Source organism: Triticum aestivum, chromosome 4A (assembly GCF_018294505.1).
Source record: "Triticum aestivum cultivar Chinese Spring chromosome 4A, IWGSC CS RefSeq v2.1, whole genome shotgun sequence".
Lineage (NCBI taxonomy): Eukaryota > Viridiplantae > Streptophyta > Magnoliopsida > Poales > Poaceae > Triticum > Triticum aestivum.
In genome coordinates this window covers 321,047,661-321,058,080 of record NC_057803.1, presented here as the reverse complement: position 1 = coordinate 321,058,080, position 10,420 = coordinate 321,047,661, and the positions used below count along the sequence as shown (strand labels likewise).

The window sequence follows — 10,420 nt, the reverse complement described above, 5'->3', positions numbered from 1 at the left end:
GAAATTTTTTGGATTTGAAGAAAAAAAAAGAATTCTATTAATTTTCATTTTCCATTTATTTAGTTAGTTTTTCTTAATGAAATTGAAATTATTAACTAGAGGGCAAATAAAAATAAAGAAACAACTTTGCTGACCATGATATATTTTTATCTAGGCGGAAGAGTCCTCTTAATATTTATCTAGTCCTATATAGGTTTCGGTATATTGAAATATAAACATAAAAAAGAAGATAGAGGATAGGCTCATTACTTAAAAAATATGGAAATAGCTATAGAAAAAAGGAGCGTGAGAGCCAAATTAATCGAATGGTTCATGTTTGGTTTGGGAAGAGATCATAAAAGTTGTAAACTTACAAAATATCTACTTTCATTAAAAGATTTATTAGATAATCGAAAACAAAGGATCTTGAGTACTATTCAAAATTCATAAGAATTGCGTAGAGGGACCATTGAGCAACTCGAAAAAGCTCAGATTCGATTACAGAAAGTCGAACTAGAAGCGGATGAGTATCGAATGAATGGATACTCTGAGATAGAACGAAAAAAAGCAAATTTGATTAATGGTATTTCTATTAGTTTGGAACAATTGGAAAAGTCTTAAAACGAAACCCTTTATTTTGAAAAACAAAGGGCAATGAATCAGGTCCGACATCGGGTTTTCCAACAGGCCGTACAAGGAGCTCTAGGAACTCTGAATAGTTGTTTGAATACCAAATTACATTTCCGTATGATTCGTGCTAATATTGGAATTCTCGGGTCCCTGGAATGGAAGAGATAATTAAATTAATTAGGCCTTGAACTTCTACTTTCGTTTAGAATTTAGGCATTAGTTTTCCCCTTGCTTCCGAAAAAAAGAGTCAAGAAACACTAATGGCAACCCTTCGAGTCGACGAAATTCATAAAATCCTCCGGGAACATATTGAACAATATAATAGGAAAGTAGGGATTGAGAATATAGGTCGCGTAATTCAAGTGGGGGATGGGATTTCTCGTATTATAGGTCTTGGTGAAATAATGTCACGTGAATTAGTCGAATTTGCAGAAGGTACTAGGGGTATTTCTCTGAATTTGGAATCCAAAAATGTTGGGATTGTATTAATGGGCGATGGGTTGATGATACAAGAGGGAAGTTTTGTAAAAGCAACAGGAAGAATTGCTTAGATACCCGTGAATGAGGCTTACTTGGGTCGTGTTGTAAATGCTCTGGCTAAACCAATTGATGGGAAAGGCGAAATTATAGCTTCCGAATCTCGCTTAATTGAATCTCCTGCTCCAAGTATAATTTCCAGGCGTTCCGTATACGAACCTCTTCAAACATGGCTTATTGCTATCGATTCGATGATCCCTATAGGGCGTGGTCAGCGAGAGTTAATTATTGGGGACAGACAGACTGGCAAAACAGCAGTAGCCACAGATACAATTCTCAATCAAAAAGGGCAAGGTGTAATATGTGTTTATGTAGCTATCGGTCAAAGAGCATCCTCCGTAGCTCAAGTAGTAACTACTTGCCATGAGGAGGCGGCCATGGAATACACTATTGTAGTACACTACAAAAAAAAGACACATCCATGACATTTTGGGCCGAACGAATTTTTTTTCTGTCATACATATGACTCTTCTATGACGATAATTGTGACAAAACCCGATATCATCATAGATGTGGTGGGCTCCTACTTTTATGACAAAAAATCATGACAAAAAATGGGCTTTTCGTCTTGGGCAGGCCTAAGACGCAACTGCATGACATTCTTTGGGCCGTCCATGACAGAAAAACCGTGGTAGAAGCGAGGGGGAGGAAAATTTTGGGGAGTTCCCGGTTACGGTGGGAGGTCGGGGGCCGAGCGATGCGCGTTTATCTCGTACACGTACGCACGTGTGCGCGAGGCGTTGGCTCTAACTGAACCCAAGCAAGGCATTGGGCTCTAACTGAACCCGAGCGATTGCACTACATGCTACACGTTACTGAACCCGAGCGATCGATCGATGGCTGTTAACTGAACCTGATCGAGCGATTCCTTCGCTACTGCTGCTAACTCAAGCCGATCGATGCTGCCTCTGGGATGAATAGTGAGCGTTGTGGGGGGTTTGGATGAACAGTGAGCGATGGCATTGCCTCTGGATGAACAAGACCGCGTGGTGTGGTGGAGGGTTGGATGAATAGTAGATGGTGGAGGGGTGCCCGTGTAAGGGTGGTTGAACAGGACCCGGCGGTGTGGAGGGCTGGATGAACAGTAGACGGTGGAGGGGTGCCCGTGGAGGGGTGGTTGAATAGTAGCCGGTGGAGTAGCGCGCGGTGGAGGCTGGATGAACAGGAGCCCGTGGAGGCTGGAGGAGGTCGACGGTAGCCCGTGGAGGCTGGAGGAGGTCAACGATGGAGATGAACAGTATCCCATGGAGTCCCGTTTTGCGGTACGCCACACCCCTCCCAATGAACAGGACCCCCGCTTCGACCGTAGCGCTCCAACACAAGTCCGTTTCGTCCGTTTTGCGGTACGCCACACCCCTCCCGATCAACAGGACCCCCGTTTCGACCGTAGGATGTCCGTTTTGTCCATTTTGCGATACGCCACACCCCTCCTAATCAATAGGACCCCCGTTTCGACCGTAGGAGGTCCGTTTCCTCCGTTTTGCGGTATGTCGGACCCCTCCCGATCAACAGGACCCTGTTCTGAATGTAGGAGGTCTGTTTCCTCTGTTGTGCGGTACACCAGGCCTCGTTTCCATCGCCTGTTCCGTCCAAGCCCTCTCGATGAACACGACCATGCATTCCGTTCCGACCCAGCTGGTTGGCTCCCACGCGTTCCGTTGCCTCCCGATGAACACGACACATTCCGTTGCCTCCCGATGAACACGACGCATTCCGTTGCCTCCCCATGAACACGACACATTCTGTTGCCTCCTCATGAATACGATGACGACGTTGTTTCTCCGTTCTGACCTAGCCATGTACACGAGCCCTGGCCGTACATATGCGTGAGTAGGCGTTTGAGACCCCGCCCGTATGTACACATACGTGCCCGTATTTTCTGTCTTGCACCCTGGCCGCTGTACGTACGTGTACATGCTACGTGCGCGCCTCTACTACGACACGTACGTGCCTCTACTACGACACGTGCGCGCCTCTACATCCACCAGTATATATGTATGTACACGTTCGCGACCAGAATGACAACGCTACGTATGCTTCGACCAGGTGGGTCCCGACTGTCAGGCACTTCCTTGCCTGCGAAGATGTAGCTGGTGGGTCCCAGCAGTCAGAGGGGCGAATCATTTTTTTTGCCCGGATGCACTTCCTTGCGTGCAAAGATGTAGCTGGTGGGTCCCAGCAGTCAGGGGCAAATGTTTTTTTGCGAAATACGGTGGCCCGTCCGGTGGGTCCCCGCTGTCAGGTGGAGGAATAATTATTTTGCATGTAACAAGGAGGCACTTCCTTGCTGCGGCCGTGGACCCAGCTGTCAGCCTCTCCACGTACAGTCCACGTCCGATGGAAGCCGTTCCTTGACCACATTGACCATGCCGTGCCGAGAGCACCAGGGCGATGGACGACAGCGAGGCCTAGGAAGGGGACGACGCGGAGCCGGGGAAGACGCGATAGTGGCTGCCCACACATAGAGGAGTATGAGGGTTCACTAGTTCGCTGCGGTGTGAGGCTGCCGTCGCCGTAGAATAACAGGGGGTGTGGGTGAGTAGAGGGATGGCCTGGCCAGTGGTGGGAGTAGTAGGGGGCGGTGAGGCCTCCGCCGCATCGTAGCCGGCCACGGGAGGCAGGAGCACGAGGCATGACCGGCGCTAGTTTGGGCGGCTGGAGCAAGAAAACTAGAGGTTGAAGAAGCACTACGGCCGTTGGATGGACATCGTACGATCACTAGAGCTAGAATCGTGCATATTGACTAAGTTGACAAAGCCCTCCGTCCCCGTCAACTTAGTAGGCCCACAAGTCAGCCTGCCACTATAGTGGGTCCTAGCTAACAGGGGGAGTATTCATTTTTTTGTGCGTAATAAGGAGGCACTTCCTTGCGTGCGAAGATATAGCTGGTGGGTCCGAGCTGTCAGCGGTGGTAACATTTTTTTCGCGAAATACAGAGGCCCTGTTGGTAGGTCCCTGATGTCAGGTGGAGGAATCATTATTTTGCATGTAATAAGGAGGCATTTCCTTGCATGCGGCCATGGACCCAGCTGTCGGCCTCTCCACGTACAGTCCACTTCAGATGCATGTCGGTCGTTGACCACGTTGACCAGGCCGCGCCGAGAGTACCAGGGCGGTGGACGATGGCGAGGCCTAGGAAGGGAACGGCACGGAGGCAGGGAAGACTCGGCAGTTGTTTCCCACGCGGAGGGGAGTACGACTGTATGAGGGCTTACTGGTTCGTTTGCCGTCGCCGGAGAATAACAGCAGGTGTGGGTGAGTAAAGGGATGGCTAGGCCAGCGATGGGAGTACGGTGGGACGGTGAGGCCTGCGCGGCAGCACAGCCGGCCGTGGGAAGGAGGGAGCAGGCAGTCCGGCGCTTGTTTGAGCGGCTACAGCAGGAAGAGCAGAGATTGAAGAAGCACGACGGCCGTTCGATGGACATCCAACAGTCACTGCTTGTGCGTCAACATTTTTTTAGGAAAGCCTCAAATCTGTGGAAAACAGCATACAACCCATCTGCCATTATTTCTAATAATTTACAGCTCATTTGCTAATTCTTAAGGTTTTTTTTGGAGCCCATATTCTTTTTGTTAGCATTACAGCCCATATTGTGGCCACGGTTAAAAAATTATATGAATTTTTGCATATTTCGGTGTGATTCGAACTGTTTTTAATCCCGAAATTTCGACTCACATTCAAACTGATTTTAAAAATAAATGTATATCAATATAAAATCCAACAAATTCTCCACGCATAAAAATTAATGTAATTTAAAATGTTGAAATGAAAAAAAAAAGATATTTGAAACTAATTGCCGGTTTGATCTGTTTTAAGAATGTACAACCCATTTCTCATTACTGATGGGCCATTTTCTCGGCCAGCCAAATGAAAGCTCTCCTCGTCTTGAAAGATTTGCAGCCCAACAGGCTTGACAAAGCGACTTACTTGGCAAATCACAAAAAACTGGGATGTGGCCGTGCACCCAGCTGTCAACCTCTCCACGTACAGTACTCTTCCGATGGAAGTCGTTCCTTGACCTCGTTGACCACGCCGCGCGGAGAGCACCACAGCGGTGGACGACAGCGAGGCCTAGGAATGGGACGACGCGGAGCCGGGGAAGACGTGGCAGTGGAAGCCCGCGCAGACAGGAGTACGAGGGTTCGCTGGTTCCGCTGCGGTGTGAGGCTGCCGTCGCCGCAGGGCCTTTCCAGCGGTGGGAATAGTAGGGGGTGGTGAGGCCTCCGCGGTAGCACAGCCTGCCACGGGAGGCAGGAGCATGCGGCACGACCGGCGCTACTTTGGGTGGCTGGAGCAAGAAGACCAGAGGTTGAAGAAGCACTACGGCCGTTGGATGGACATTGTACGGTCATTGGAGCTAGAATCGTTCATATTGACTAAGTTGACAAAGCCCTCCATCCCCGTCAACTTAGTAGGCCCACAAGTCAGCCTCACACAATGGTAGGTCCCAGCTAGCAGGGGGTATTCATTTTTTTGTGCGTAATAAGGAGACACTTCCTTGCGTGCGAAGATATAGTTGGTGGGTCCGACATGTCAGTGGGGGAATATTTTTTCGCGAAATACAGAGGCCCTTCCGGTGGGTCCCAGCTGTCAGGTGGAGGAATCATTATTTTGCGCGTACAGTCCACGGCCGATGGATGTCGTTCGTTGACCACGTTGACCAGGCCGCGCCGAGAGCACCATGGCGGTGGACGACGGCGAGGCCTAGGAAGGGAACAACACAGAGCCGGGGAAGACTCAGCAATGGTTTCCCACGCGGTGGGGAGTACGAGGGTTTACTGGTCCGGCTGCCATCGTCGGAAAATAACCGGAGGTGTGGGTGAGTAGAGGAATGGCCTGGCTAGCAATGAAGTAGGGTGGGGCGGTGCGGCTTGTGCGGCAGCACAGCCGGCCACGGGAGGCGGGAGCAGGCAGTACCACCGGAGCTGGTTTGGGCGTCTGGAGCAAGAAGATCAGATATTTAAGAAGCAGCACGGTCGTAATCCAACGGTCACTGCTGCTAGAATCGTTTGTGGACTAAGTTGACAAAGCCAAAGTACACGTCAACCTAGTAGACCCACAAGTCAGCCTCCAAATCTGTCCCAAATAGCATACAACCCGAAATTTATAGCCAGATTCAAATTAATTTTATATCTAAATATACCTTAATTTAAATTCAATGAAATTTTACCCGCACAAAAACAATGAAATTTAAAATATCAAAATCCAAAAGAAAACAATATTTTGGAACTAATTGTCTGTTTGCTGTATTTTTTCATTTTACAGCCCATTTATTATTACTTATAGCCCATTTTCTGGGCAAAATGCATCCCTCCTCGTCTTGAAAGATTTCCTTCCCAGTAGGGCGTAGAAAAGCAAGTAGGCCTATGTTGGTTATTCTGCAAAAAACAAAATAGCTGGCTAGCCATTTCAGAAAGGAAAAAAACAACTGGTCTGGTCATGTGCTAAACATATGAAATAAAAGCCTGGGCTAGACGGGCCATGGGTCCCGCACAACCCAGTTGATACCCTTCTCCGTCCCGAAAAAGCAAAATTACTGCGCGCACTGCTGGGTCCCTACTGTCATCCTCACCATGTACAGTCATCTCCTTATTCCTCTTGGTTGTTGACCATGTTGACAACACCAGAGGGCGGCGCCGTGGCGAGCGAACCAAGGTGGATGACGATGGTGAGGCCTCGGACGGGAACAAACAGGAGCCGGGGAAGATCACAGCCAGCCATGGGAGGCGGGAGCAGGCGGTCCCGTCTGCGCTGGTTTGGCTTTGGCGGCTCGAGGAAGAAGAGACTGAAGAAACGTGACAGACATTGAATGTCAATCCAACGGTCAAGGTTTGCACAATCGTTTGTTGAGTAAGCGGACACCAAGTAGCATACTTTTTTATATATAGAAAGAAAATCAAAGACTTGTGAAGGCGTACAGAACAAGCTAGTGTACCAGTAAAGAGACGTTGTCTAGTTTTAGAAAAAAGAAAGACGTGCTCCTGTAGCTGGTTCGAATCCAAACCTAGACTATGACTATATATGGTGCTATGCTACTTTGCAAGTAATGAAACTAACATATCTAACGTTCGCTTCTCCTCTTCTCTACTTACTCTCCCTAGCATCAAAAGCTCTGGCCACAGCAACTATGTCCGCTGGCTGCTCGTCCACCTGCTCTTCAGCAGGCAACAACCAGATATGCGCCAAGTCGCCACCCGTACCATCGCATGTGGGTCTCGTCACACCCCTGCCGGCACGCGCACCGCAGCCGATTGCTCATCGCAACCTGCTGTTGTTGGTGTGGTGCCACTGCTGCAAATCACGCAGAGTCATCCGTCGCGTCTCAACCACAATCCGCAACCCTGGCCGAGTCTTCTACAAATGCCCGAATCATGGGGTAATAATATGTTTAAGTGTTGTTCTGCTGCTTTCAGTTGCTATTTTTTTAATAGTTTGATTGATGATCTTCCAATTTGATTCGTGCAGAAAAGGGAAGATTCATGTGATTTGTATTTTTGGGAAGTTGCTGATGTGGGGGAATGCAACTACGTTGATTATTTGGTTAGCCGAGGAATCCCAATACCAGCAGGTTGGGGTGTTGGACAAGTAACTGAAGGAACGACAGAAGATGAAGATGCAGAGCAGAAGGTTAAAGATGCAGTTCCTCTGATCATGGCCAAGCAACAGCTGCTGAACGGCCTTGACAGCAATGAGGAGATGAAAGAGCTTGTGAAGATAATGGGCAAAATCGGTGTGCTCTATAGGATGATTGTCTCTTTATTTGCAGTGTATGTAGCACTCGTGATGTATTCAGTGGCTATGACATGAGCACTTTGCTGAAACTAGTAATGAATGAAATATGTGTAGCAGGCTGGGTGTAGTGTTGTGAACATCTAATGATTTCTATTAACGGAAATCAGGGGGTATCCCCCTTTTGCTCATATAAATAAATAAATAGCAGAGGCCCTGTCGGGTCAGCTTTGTTCTCATTCGAAGACGTCGAGCAAATTGCAGTCCAACAGCAAACTATGTCATCAAATTCAAGTTTCACAGCCAAATATGAGTACAACTAAACAACAATATCATCATGTTTTAGTTGTCATACAATCACCAAACACAAATCAGCATACATAACAAGTGATGTTCTCAGAGCAAAATACTAAACAACATGTTCATCAGGTTTCTGTTGTCATAGCAAACACAATTTCACATAGTAGATAAAAAACGTCTTCTGACAGGCAAATACGACAAAAGCAATGTAATCATCATCCGCAGTAGCAGCGTCAACATCTTCGCCATGTGTATCAGTCTAAATAGTAATTCCCCATGGTGTCATCTTCTTCTTCGTCCTCAACGTCCTCGAACATTGGCCTCTTCTTGATCAACTCTTGTATGTCCACAACACGACAGGCAGTCTTTTCGCCGGTGTCATTGACGTGATGGTTCTCAAAGATATTAGGAACATCTATGTTATCTTGTACATCAGGAGCAGTGTAGGCATCATCTTGTTGTGCAACTTCATTAAACGAACTCCTCTGGTCAAACCTTTGCAATACTCTCCAGTCATCGCTACGTGCAAATGTGTCTTCTAAGAAAAATATCCGTGTTGCTTGATTTGCCAAAATAAAAGGCTCGTTGGTCTGGTACACCGCCTTGACATTGATGGATTTGAATGAATCATCAGCTCTGGGTTTTGCGATCCTGGAAAACAGGTTATACCAACGACAACAGAACAGAACCACACACCGATGATCCTCAAAACTGGAGATATACTACAACTGAACAATGTCTGCTATGTTAGCATACATTTCAGTTGTCTCTTTGTCATCAGTATCCGTGCTCATGATGGCACTGTTTTGTGTCTTCCTGCCTTCGTCTCGTGCAAGGGTGTTGTAGCGCACATCTCCAACAATGCAAGATTCATAATGTCTTACCCGAGTATTAGGACCCATTGCTAGTGAGTAAAGGGCATCATCAACTGCCTGCCCATCCTCCCGCATCTTCTTAACCTATGGTTATAAAATAGACAAGATGATCATGTTATGTACTCAATATATTAAAAAACTGACAGAGCACACAGCCATCGAACTTTCGAAGGCCATCGCAACAACAAAGATCGAGTATAAAACGGTGTAGAGCTATTTCACCTAACAGATTAGCTACTAGACCATGGCAATCTACGTCATAATAAATGTATGGTAGGATATTTTAGCAACTAATCGGCCTTGGCATGCCATCTCAGCTAAGCAGATTGAGTGCAGAACAGGGCAAGGAAGCTTCTTAAGCAGAGCATATTGACAGTAAACTACTTCGACAAACAGTGAGATTAACAACGTCTATCAGCTAACATTCAGTGCTACACCGACATGAACGGGGCCTCAGTCTAGAATGCGCGTGCCATGGGAGAAGCTGACCGACGTGCGTCTCCACACGAACATCGCCAGCGGTGGCGGCGCTGACCGTCGTGTGCCTCCACAAGAACATAGCCAGAGGTGGCGGCGCGGCTAGAGGACGGCAGTCTACGAGAGCGTACTGTGGGAGTGAGAGGATCGCTGAACCGTGGCGCCTACATATCGGCGCGGCGGGGAGGGCGGCTTTGGCGAAGCAAATGGAGTGGAGGGCGACAGGGGGGAGGGGGATTTGGGGAATATTATTGTCTAGTTGGCCGAAGGGCCGTTGAATTGGATTTCGGGGGAATTTTTGGGTGTGGGGGGGGGGAGGATTTTCGCGCGGTGGGTGGGGGAAGTTTGGCGCATGGTCGGTTTCTCCAAGTGCAGTCCCACATGTCAGTGAAGAGGCATGTCGAAGCGCGTTCCGTTTGCGTGAGCCGTGTGCAGGACCGAACGTGTGTGGGGTGCAATGCGACCGCGACAGGAGTGCTGTGAGTGTACCTCCTTTTTTCCTTTTAAACTAGGTACTTCGCCCCCTCAAAAAAATTGTTGCTTCGTGCGATCCATCGATACTACTACTAGTAATCCGGTAATCCCAACTAAAACGGCGCAGCAGGGTCTTTTCCTGCGCGATATGCTGGGAGGTTAGCTTAGTTGGGTTTTTAGGACGAGTAATGCTACACCTACGTAATCCTAGTTACGTAATTAACGTAATGTGAAATGTGTGATCTGTTGATTTTAGATTGGGGGGAGGGAGGGGCCCACCACCATGAAAATCAGGGAGGAGAGAGAGAGGCAATTTACGTTAACCCTTTCATAGGTTCCCGTAGATGTAGAAAGATGTGAAATGCGTGAATGTGTAGTAGACGTGCTATTGGAGTGCCTAAGATAATTTGGGTATGTA

General features: G+C 47.9%; 1 pseudogene; it reads left to right on the top strand.

The window, feature by feature from the left end:
* Window positions 1-412: 412 nt before the first annotated feature.
* LOC123081997 (ATP synthase subunit alpha, chloroplastic-like) overlaps window positions 413-10,420 on the top strand; it is a 37,916-nt pseudogene continuing 27,908 nt past the window's right edge.